Raw genomic sequence first — 10,213 nt, 5'->3', positions numbered from 1 at the left:
AACCTCCCAAAAGTGTTGATAAAACAAGAATGAGAGGCCATCAGGGCCAGGGGCCTCATTAGCATATGAGCTCATGATAGCTTCTTTAATTTCCTCCTCTGAAAAAGGCCTTTCAAGTATGGCATTCTCTTCTTCTGTTACCATCTCTTCCTCAGACCAAAACTGGTCATCTAAATGGATATTGGGTCTGTGCTCATAACCAAAGAGGTTTTTATAAAAGTCAGTAGCAACATCTAGCATGTCTTTAGTAGAGTACACAGGTCCATCTGGACCCTCTAAGATAGACAGCTAGTTTTTCCTTCTACATTGGTTGGCAACAGCATGAAAATATGCTGTGTTTCTATCCCCCTCTTTGATCTTCCTATCTCTAGATCTCTGCCACATGGCAGTTTCCTCTTTTCTCCAAATATCTTCAAGTTCTCCCCTGATTTGTTTCATCCTGAGGATATCCCCAGCATTAGTTCTGTTCTGTTCAGCAAAGACATCCAGGATATCAAATTCCTGAAGTAAATCCCTCTTTTTTCTCTTCATGGTAGCTTCCAGGTTTATGCTCCATCCTTTAACACTTCTCCTAAATAGCTTGGTTTTAAATTGCCAGGTCCCAATAGCAGTTGTGGATGGTGAAGGAGTGGCCCAGATTCTCTCTACTAAGGCTCGAAAGTCTGGTTGTTCCAGCCACCACTTCTCAAATTTAAAGGGTCTTGTTGAGTTAAATGTACCCACCCCAGTATCAAGAAGAATTGGGGCATGATCACTTCCCACCCGAGGCAGCGCACACAAGGTGGTGAGAGGTAAGTGACTCCTAGCTAGTGGCAGAGAAAACTCTGTCAATAGTGGCAAAGATGGGGTTGTCCTGATTGTTACTCCAGGTAAAAACCCTGTTTGACAGCTTATATTCCATAAGGCCCCATTTGTTTATCCAGTCATTGAACAAGAATGCCCATGAAGTATTAATATTGCCAGAAGTTTTCTCCTTAGCCTCCCTAATCAAATTGAGGTCACCCCCAAATAGAACATGATAGCACAAGCCATCCATACTTTCATGTAGTTCAGCAATAAAATCAAGTTTGTCTACAGCATAAGCTGTTCCATAAACCACAATTAAATGCCAGCAGAAGCCATCCATCTTTTTTTAAGAAATAATAATACAATACTTCTTATTGCTAACATTAAGAACCTCAAAAAGATTGGATTTGGTACCCACATGGATACCCCCTGCAGAGCCCACTACAGGTAGTATATGCCACTCATAAGCAGTAGAGCCAGCTAGGGTATTAAGGAAAGAGTCAGACAAATTTTCTCTCTTAATTTCTTGAAAACCTAAAAAAGCAGGTTTATACTTGTTTACTAAGTCAGACAGGCACTGTAGTTTCCCTTTTTGGCCTAGACCTCTAATATTCCAAAAGATGCCAATCATGGGATTTTGAAGGGATGTGTCAGACTAAAAAGTCCACCTCTCACAGCATTCCCAGAGCTACCTACAGCACTAGCAGTGCCCCCTGGTGTGTTGGTGTTGGGAATGTCTTTTTTTGGAGTACAAACTCTAGTGTCAGCATTAATTTCAGAATCTAAATTGTCAGGCAGAGATATTTCAGGATTCTGGGAAGCAAATAAAAGGCATTTTTCAGTTTCATCTCTAATAATGTCATTGATAATCCGGTTTTTCTCTATCAAATCATCACCAATCTTGATGTTAAATGCAGAGGCATAGGCCTCTAAACTAGATGCAGATTCAGTAGTAAAAGACTTACTTTTAAAGGTAGGGGGATTTCCAGGTTCTGCTTCATTTTGTATGCCGCAGCTTTCTCCATGATGTTTTGCCTACTGTGAACCCTGGAGCTTAGTCTTGGAGCAACAACTGGGCCCCACTTGTTCTTGGGTGTTGGCTTTTCATTAGGCAGAGCCGTTTTCTCCATTAGACCCATTTTCTTCGAACTACTGGCTATAGAGACTTCAACAGTATCCATTTCCTCTTCTGATTCAGCAGCTTCACTAGCAGTATCAGATGCAGAATCCTCCAGTTCTTCCAGCAGGCCAGAGTAGTATACTTTTTGAGCAGACATTGGGGAAGTGACAGCAACACCACCACTCGATGATGCAGCAAGCATACTGACTTCACTTGTTTTGTTGTGGGGAGTACTAAGGATTCTGATTGCCTCAGAGAAAGGTATTGAAGAGCACATGCTCCGAGTCTTAGATTCTCCTTCACTCTTCTTGTTAACTCTCATGGGAGAGACGCATGCCTTCAGAGCAGGAGGATGGAATGTAGCACCATCATCAGTTGTCTTCTTCCCGGTTGGAGTTTTTGTTGGAGCCCTGTTGGCTAGGTCCAGATCATCAATGGGTTCTTCTCCATCATCCAGGATGTCCTTATCCAGCTCCACCTCATCAGTTACTTTGTTGTCATCGTCCACAGCTATGTTAGTAGGTCCATTATCATCATTAGGATCATCAGCCCCTATCTGATCAAAACCCTCCACTGTAAAGGATAAGATATACAGTTTTTTCCACATCTCCAAGATCCGTTCGAAGGGGATCTTAGCTGGGTCCCTGCAAGCGATCTTGACTCTCACTTTCTCATAAAAACTCTTCATTAGGCCATTCCAATCTACATCCACAAGGATCCCAAAACAGGAAGCAATCTGAGACAGGACCTTCCATGTGCACCATTTAGATGATAGCCCCTCGATGACAACCCAGGCTGCAGTAAGCTCGCTGAATGGGTCAATTGCACCGGTCCATCTCTCAACAGACACAGCTACGCCATCGATGGGCAAGTCGAAGGCAGGAAATTCAATCAGTTCTTCAACATCTTTCCAGGGTGGGAATCTGACCATGAACTTCTTCTCTGACACTGATCTGATTTGCCATGTCCATTGCTTGTTTTGCAGAATATACCATATAAATTCTTAACCAGATCGGACTTGTCGATGTCACCTTTCATTACCCACACTTCTCCACAGTTTTTGAAGTTCAGCCAATTTGCTTCTCGACCCACAGGAACGTCAATGTGATAGAATCCCAGCCCTAGAGCAAAACTATCGAAGAATGTGGCAACTGGATGAGGTTGCGCCCAGGCCACGCAATTGTTGACGTTGTGCCCCTCCAGTCCATAGATGAAGCAAGTTTTCTTCTGAACGCAGTTACCAACATAGTGGCCAGGGCCTCCACAGGTAAAGCAAACCATATCCTTGTATCGCTCATCAAAGACCTGCACCGGTGGGGCAGGCGGGACCGATGGCGGGGGCGCTGCCACGGCTTCTTGAGTAGGGGGGGGGGCAGCACCCTTGCAGGGCACGGTAGCAGTTCGCGCGCCCCCTGCAGCTTGGCGACGTCCGGGGTTCTTCTACGGAGCCGGAGTGCGCTGCTTCAGGCCCCCAGACGGCGCACTCTTGTCCGCCATGACAGCCCGAGCAAAGGACTTGGATCCCTCCCCAATCCCCTCCCTGATGATCTTGAGCTGTGTCGGGGGAGTATCAAACGGTCGGAGATGCTTGACTGGGAATAGATGAGAAGGGGAAAAACATCCAGAACGAGCTAGATCTTTCTGGAGCCATCCTAGAGTGGTGGTGGTTTTGCTTGGTGGAAGAGGGCGAGGCTGGCGACAGCGGGGGGAGGGGATGGACCAGAGCTGTCCAAAAACCCTAGATATAGTTTCATCTGCGCCGTCTTGAGGAGGAGGCATATTCGCCAAAGGCGTTTTCACCCTCTCGCACCTGATTTGTGGGAGGAAAGTAGCAACGGGCCCCACGTTATCCGGCCCAAGTGCTCTTCCTCGCATCCCAGGAGAAAAATCCCCCAACTCCGGCGATTTGGACCTCGCCGCCGACGGTGATTTTTGATTCTCTGAGCACAAGCTCTGCCCAACCTCCATTGGTTCCAACACTATCGTCGACTGCGAGATCATAAGACTAACATGTTTCCTTGGGATACAAATCCCCCTGCGATATCTCGAACGAGCGCCCGGTGGAACCTCGCCGCGGTCTCCAAACCACGGCGGTTCCAGCATGTCACGGTGAGGCAGTGGATCCACCTCACCCGCAACAATCCTCATGCACTCGGCGGAATCACGCCGAGGATGCATTCCCAGCGGAGGGCTCGTCATGGCTCTTCCGATTTTGCCTCCGCCCTCGCCCAAATCACGAGTTCCGTCGGTGGGGAGGATGGGAACGGGGGCATCCTTGCCCTCTCCTCCAGCGTGGCCTCCTCGAAGATTCGCCGCGCTAGCTTCCTCTGCTCCACGTCCACCCTCCTTCGATGAATCTCGGCGACCTTCATGGCCGCAGATCTCACCTCCGGCTCGGTCGCCTTCGCAACCGCGCGATCCGCCGCCTTCCATTCCTGCACGCACCGGATCCACTCGAAGGTAGCGTCCCGGATCCTGGTCGCGCGCTCCGTCCACCCCCTGGCTCTGGTCGCCATGAGCACCGCCTGCGGAATCGGAGAAATCAGCCGCAGGATCTCAAGGAATCTCCCGAGAACGGCTGGCGCAGGTTGCTGGGGTGGGGGAGGCGTGGGTGCTCGCCGGCGTGGAGGCATGCCGTCGGGTTAGATCTATGGTGGTGGCGGCTATGGCGAGGGGGAGGTGCAGCGTCGCAAGAGCGAGAGGCATAAGTCAAGGAAACATGCATGGGTATAGATTATTTACCAGCAGAAAGAGATGGCACCACTAAACTTGCAATATATCATACCTATATATCACACTAAAATTGCATCTACTTTTCCGGGTACACCTAAAGTCTCCACCCCCTCGTTGGTATTGTCCATATACCATTTGACGGATAATTCATGTACTATATGCGGCTCGTGCGTCTCACACGAGGCCGATCAGGATTTGATGCCTCCCGTCGGCGCCGCCGCAGATCGGCTTCGTCTTCTATGGCCTTAGGGGTATGGAGGCGTGGTGGATCTCGACTCATGCTGGCGGGAGGGCTCCTGATTTGTTTTTTTGGAGGTTTTTCTATGTGTGTTTCGGGTTTGTGTTCTGTTCAAGAAGACGAGACGGCGGCGGCTTTCTGAAGTTGGAATAAGGTTTTCCCCGCCTAGCCTCCGTTCTGGTGGCGCGTCTAGCGTCATCGAAGCGTGTGTGGAAATATGTCTTCGGCGGATCTTGCGGGATTCGGTCGGCGTTTGTCTTCGGTGGATCCACTTGGATCTGGCCTTAGTTGGTCTGTGTTAATGTGTCTTCAGGTTGGATCCTTCTGGTCTACGCTTCTCTTCATGGCGGCGATTGCTATTCTAGTGCGCTGGTCCTTTTGGGTCTTAGCACGACGATTTCCCGACTGTCTACTACAATAAGGTTTGCTCGGCTCCAGTGAGGGAGGGGCAATGATGGCGACATGTCTTCTGCTCGCTCGAGTGCTTGTAATCGTCGCTAGGTGGCCTATGGACCTGGATCTAGTTTTCACTCCTAGTGTTCTTTGTACTGCTTTGAAAGATGATGAATAGATTGGAAGTTTATCCCGCAAAAGAAAAAGATATATGTACTTTTTGTTTAGCTGGAACTTATTCTCATAGAAGATATATGGATGTACGTACTATACTTGCCCATGTGACATACCCGGTATAGTATTCTCAAGAAGGTATTAGTCATGTTATTTATTATTACAACATTCCATGTATTAGCTAGTTAGCTCACTAGATGCCCACTAGACGAGGGAAATAAACAGAGTAAATAAACTACTTTCTTCTTTTCTAGACATGGTTTATGTTCAGTATCATGATTGTTTAAAAAACATAGGACAGACTAAGATTTATGCTACCTTGTCTCAGCTCCAAGATGGTCATGTATTTTCATATATGTTGATGAGGCTCAAGCTAAACAATCAATTTTATCAATCCCCTCTCTGTTGCTTTTACGTGATATCAACCTAACCCTGATCCAAAACCCTAGCCGCGTGCGTGTCCTCGGAGACCTGGTTGCACGCTAGCTGCTCTACGCCAGCCTGCCACAAAGCTAGTACAACCATCAACCATCAAGCAAGCTGAAGATCTGACTGTTTTGCACCAAGGAGCTTCACGTGACACCAATTATCACTGCAGAAGCAATCTGCTGAAGCTAGCTTTCCGTCTCCAGCCCGCGCACCACATCGACCAGCTGCACTTCGTCACCGTCAGCCGAGCAACCATTCATCCTTCCACGCGCACCGTTTGATCAGCGGTTTGCCGCGCCTCCACAGGATCGCATGAAGATCGATCGTCATCAGTACACGCATCGAGCAACGGCCGTCGCTGCGTGGCCTTGTCGGGATGCGACCGAGCACTAGTAAAAAACAGGGCTTTGATTCGGCCAGAAAAAAGCATTAATCCCAATTGCATTACGAACCGGGACTAATGTGAGCATTAATACCGGTTCGAACGGCTAGGGCACCGTACAGGCATTAGTTCCGGTTTAAATGGGACTTTTAGTCCCGGTTAGACCTTTAGTCCCGGTTCAAGCCACCAACCGGGACAAATGGGGTTGAGGCACCTTTAGTCCCGGTTGGTGCCACGAATCGGGACTAATGGTGCAATTTTCAAATTCTACCCCCTGTGTATCGCCATTTCAGTTTTGAAAAAAAAACAAAAGAAAATGATAAAAACTTTAAAAATTAAAATTCTACGAGATGTAGTTATGTTACTACATCTATTAGTTAGGAAAATTAAAAAACATAAATTTGGACATGTTTTGCAAAAAAATGTTATGAAAAAGTAAAACAGCTATAACTTTTGCATACGATATCGAAAAAAAGTATAATATATCAAAATATTCAGCACGAAAATCCGCATCCGATGTGGACGGCCATAGGCCTGTTTGCAAATTTTTAGAATCCCCAAAATTCTAAAAGGAAAAAAAAATTACGTTCAAATTTCAGTTTCTTTTAAATTTTGGTTATATCTGGTCAAACTATGGTTAAACTACTTATTCAAGAAGTATTAGTGGTACTAAATAATTATTCAAGAATATTAGTGTTACTAAATAATTATTTCAGTTTTTTTGAATTTTGGTCATATCTGGTCAAACTGTGGTCAAACCGTGGTCAAACTACTTATTCAAGAAATATTAGTGTTACTAAATAATTATTGTTTTTTAAATAATAGTTTCAAACTCAAACAGTGAAACGGTTGACTTCATGCTCAAGCTAAACTCCTGAGGATTAATAGGATTGACATCTTATTATTGTCAGGAAAACAACAAGTGCAGACTTGGAAACGAGAGATAATAGAACCCGGAAGTTAAGCGTGCTCAGGATGGAGTAGTGAGAGGATGGGTGACCGGCCGAGAAGTTAGATGATTTGGAATGATGAGAGGTGATTAGAGATTAGAGGTTAAATTGAGCAGTGATGAGGAGTGATTAGAGATTAAATTGTAGAATAATTCAAAAATTAAAAACGGAAAAAATTCAAAGACTGTCCGGTCCACGCCGTTGTTCCGAGACTATCCCCGCGGTTGCACCGACTCGCGCCGCGCTGCGTCGTTGGCCGTAGCACCGCCACGCGCGGTCACCCCGCCCTCCGGGGGCCGTCCTTGTGATTGCACCGACCCACACGCTGTCAATGTGTTGCCCCTTCGCGCCGCGGCGTGCGGTCCACGCCACCGTCCTGAGGACTTCTCCATTGTCGCCCCGACCCGCGCTGTCGCTTCTTCACCCCTTCATGCCGTAGCGCTGTGGCACTCGTTCACTTTGCTGTCCCCGCACGTCGACTTCTATATGGTATACGCCGCGCCGCCTCCCTAGGAGCGGGAACGCCACTGACCGCGCATGTCTTCGTGATGCTGTCGGGTTCTTCTTCGACTACTTCAAGCACCACCGCCGCATTCCTACCAGCGACGGATGTGGCCCCCACGGGTAGCCTCTCGTTCCGCAGCCTACTTTGTCATCCACCCCTTCGTCTTCGTCCCGCATCAACTCATCGCTAGTGTGGCCTTCATCTTCCCCGACCACTTCATCTACTCTGAAAACAGTGGTCGACATCGACACCTTCTACCCCACGTCGACTGGCGCCGCAACCATCATCGGGTCCTTCTCTGCTAGCCTCTCCGACCTGGCGTATAACGCGTCCTAGTCCCCGTCTACGCATGCCCGATGCTGGCAACACCGACAGGTGCCTTCGTCCAATGTGTCCCCGGCCTTGGCAAGCCTGGTGTGGTGCCTTGTCAATGTCGACCTCGTCTGTTTAGGCATGCCCGATGCTGACAACACCGACGCGTGCCTTCATCCACGACATATCCCCTGGCTTGGCAAACCCGGCGTGATACCCCGTCGACAACTCATTCTTCTTCTGGGCGCACCACTTCCAAGTGCCAATGTCTAACTCGCCGCACCACTTCCATGTGCCCATCACTAACTCAGGTCCACGGCGACTACCTCGACAACAACCACCCCGACTCGACATCGACCACGGTATCCCTCGCACGGCTACCTTGCCCATGGCTACACCACCCTACGCTCTCGGCTACCTCGACAACGGCACAAAGGGCTACCGCCTTGCTTGAGCAACCTCGTCGGTTTTCACTCCAGCCACAACTTACGTGATGCATCAACCATTATGACTGTGGGGCGATGTTTGTCGGCTTATCTTCAGATTCTTCTCTGGTCTCATCGTCTACATCGCTACCGTTGTCACTGCGGAGATGTTGAGTATCGTGATTATTTAGGAAATATAGGATAGACATGGATTTGTTCGGACTTGTCTTGTACTCGAAGATGTTCATGTACTCCTATATATACCCATGAGGCTCAAGCAATAAACAATCAATTCCACCAATTTCCTCTTTAGTTCTTCTACAGTTTACAATAAAATTATAATTGATAATTTGTTGTAGTAGGGAGATGATTTGATATATAGCTATTCGCTGCTCGAAATCCGACATCCAAACTGAAGCACGTTATCTACCTACATATTTATCTGTGGACAATCACATTGTTTACCTTGCAATATGAAAAACTACAGGTAACTGAGTGAAGTTGCGTATGTTTCTACATACAAAAATGGCCCATCCATCCTTTTGCGTGTGATGTAACTGGGCTGCTGTCTCAGATGGAGTAACAAAAATCCGCTTCCTGTTGGAGTCCAAAACATTAAAAGAATGATAATTTCAAAATGAGGTACGGGTCTTGCAGAAGACTTCTCCATTTGCATTTGACCCCGAGCATCATCATGTTTACGTCCGAGCGGTAGCCACCGAGCAGCCACATTGCCTCCGCATTGCTGGCGCTTCTCCTCCGTCATCTTCTTGCCCATCGCGAGAGGAGGTTATTGCCTTTGGCGGGGTCCCAGACCCGTCTTGACGGGGAGACGGATGAGTGCTCGCGTTATGGACCTTCCGGAGGTGGACGATATGCAGCAGCGGTGCGCTATGAGGGCGGCCAAGCTTCAAGATGCTGCGATATCTTCTGGTATGCCCATTAACATATCTAATTCTTTATTGCATTATGCTCCTGAGGAGATTATTAATAATGCAAACCAGTTAGGAGTTTCACTAGGCGCTACTGATAATGAAATTTCCAATTCGGTGAATGATATGTTAGATTTAGAGGCGGAGCGGGCCTTAGAGACTATTCGTTATCTTGTTGCGGTCAAACCCATGAACGATGAGGAAATTGATGCGTTAGGGGTTAGAGTGCTAAATAACCTATCAGGAGTCTGAAGGCGATGATGAGCCCTTAGATGATGTCGCTGTCGGTTCCGTTCAGCCCGGTTATGAGGACCGGGTGACGGAGCCCACTAAACCTAAGCATAAGTGGAAACGAAAGATTTATCCTGACTCTGCAGTGCGTAGGAGTGCTAGGATTCGGACTGCTAAAAAATTCCATGATGAACTATGAAAGGAATCTTTTGGAATAGCAGAGGTTTGAAGGACTTGGCTAAAAGAAGATTTCTTGCTGAAGCTTCTCTGGAACATCGGTTAGATTTTATTGCTTTGTAGGAAACTGGTAGGGAGAATTTTGCGCCGCAATTTCTTTCCTCTCTTGTGGGTGGTATTGATTTCGACTGGCATTGTCTCCCGCCACGAGGTAGATCGGGAGGTATCTTACTGGGTGTGAGGTGCGATTCCCTTGAAGTCCGGAGTGTAGTAATGGGTGACTTCGCGGTAAAGTTTCGAGTTAGGTCTAAAGTTGATGGGTTTAACTGGGCTTTGGTAGCGGTCTATGGTGCCGCCCAACCCAAGCTTAAACCGGAGTTTTTGGCGAATCTTGTTCGGATCTGTGGGTCCGAACAGCTGCCGATT

The 10,213-nt window shown here is 47.7% G+C and overlaps 2 pseudogenes; both read right to left on the bottom strand.

Annotated features, from left to right (window-relative positions):
* Positions 1-288: 288 nt before the first annotated feature.
* On the bottom strand, positions 289-3,403 carry LOC147956738 (uncharacterized; annotated as a pseudogene).
* Positions 3,404-3,752: 349 nt separating this feature from the next.
* On the bottom strand, positions 3,753-4,612 carry LOC147956737 (uncharacterized; annotated as a pseudogene).
* Between the last annotated feature and the right edge of the window lie 5,601 nt (positions 4,613-10,213).

The sequence above is a fragment of the Triticum urartu genome, chromosome 7A (assembly GCF_056163025.1).
Source record: "Triticum urartu cultivar PI428250 chromosome 7A, HENAU_Tu73, whole genome shotgun sequence".
NCBI lineage: Eukaryota > Viridiplantae > Streptophyta > Magnoliopsida > Poales > Poaceae > Triticum > Triticum urartu.
This window is presented reverse-complemented; position numbering and strand designations above follow the sequence as displayed.